Genomic DNA, 1,781 nt, shown 5'->3' on the forward strand with positions numbered 1-1,781 from the left:
GTAAAACTGCACATTTTAGAGTGGCCTTTTATTGTGGCCAGCCTAAGGCACACCTGTGCAATAATCATGCTGTCTATCTTGATATGCCACACCTGTGAGGAGTGTGAGAAAGTGAAGTGAGAAGTGCTTATTTAGACAGATTTGTGAAAAATATTTGAGAGAAATAGGCCTTTTGTGTACATAGAAAAAGTCTTAGATCTTTGAGTTCACCTCATGAAAAATGGGGGCAAAAACAAAAGTGTTGCGTTTATAATTTTGCTCAGTGTATATATGCAGCTTAATAAAAAAAACATAGATGAAACGTACAAGGTCTCCAATGTATGCACATCAATTACCAATAACCAATAACAACAACATTATCATCATCAGTTGAATGTGTGGTGGACAGGACATGACATACAGGTGCAAAGACACTGTTGTGACTGCTCTTTCCTATCCTCAATAAATAATACTACAAGGAACTGTGTGGAAAATATCCAAAAACGTTATATTTTCATAATCATCTATTTATATAAAACATCTGTCTTCAGTCAAACCATTGTTATGCTTTCTATGGAGTTTATGAGTCTAAAATCCTAACGTTGTGTGGTATGCATAAGTAAACATAAGAATCCATCAATACTTAAAATAAATGTTTATGTTCACACGTGGACTAAACGTCAGTTAATAAACTATAGCTTAAACTGAGCTCTTAATTTGTTTACTTCAGTAAACACAGAAATGAACCGATCAACTGCACAACTGGAGAGCGCTGCCAAGGAAGTCTCAAAAATACACACACACACACACAGAAATCCAACGCGATTCACACATGAATGACGATTTGTACATTCAGATTCAAGGATAAACATCATACACTTTAAACATTCGAAACTTTGTGTAACTTTTTTTAAAATGGGGTCCACCAAAAACTGGGACTATCCCCGGAAAATGGGGACGTCTGGTCAACCTAGAGTACATATGTGCGTCTATGACAAAATTATATTAATATTTGTGATTGCTAATTTGAATAATATAGTTGCTGCCATGGGCGACATTGTTTGTCAATTGTTAGTCATGGAATCCCTGATGTCGGCCTGCTGCAATTGCTCCTGATGTCGGCTCCGCTTAGCCAAGCGCTAAATACCCTCAACGTGTTTTTGCAGCTTTGAGCAATGTAACCAATCACAGATATCTGTTGATTTCTTGAATGCTGACACTTTGTAGTGATAAAGGGAAGTGCGCACTTTCTAGGGTATAATCCATTCAGAATTTGTATGAAACTTTCGTTTTTCGGACACATAGACTACACCCTGCAAAGTTTCGGGAATGACAGCTCTTGAAATAGCAGTGATTGGCAATGGACGGAACATAAAATATCTTGATTTAATTCTGGAACCGGTCCTGGCCAAACCTCCACAGACAGCGCGCGTCCCGGGCGAGATCTAGCTTAATTCACGGACCAAATGCGTGTGTAAACTTTATTGAGATCGGAACATATCAACCTGTAATTTCATTTCATTTCCAGTAACGGACTGTAGAAAGTTCAGCAATGAATGGTGTGCGATTTATGACAGAATATAGTCCCACAACTGATCGTTTATTTTTTCCTCATTTGTCTCGCCTTTGGTAACAACGATTCAAAACGGAAACATTTCAAGTGACACGGGGAAAAGACACGGAAAACTTCAGTGAACATCAGAAAAGCAGCGTGCACATTTCTGGTTAAAAATTAAAGGCCATCAACTGACAAATGTAAAGCATCACCATTCAAGTCAGCAGGAAGAGCCAAAGCTAGTCCA

The sequence above is a fragment of the Sinocyclocheilus anshuiensis genome, unplaced genomic scaffold, assembly GCF_001515605.1.
Source record: "Sinocyclocheilus anshuiensis isolate Anshui unplaced genomic scaffold, SAMN03320099.WGS_v1.1 scaffold849, whole genome shotgun sequence".
NCBI lineage: Eukaryota > Metazoa > Chordata > Actinopteri > Cypriniformes > Cyprinidae > Sinocyclocheilus > Sinocyclocheilus anshuiensis.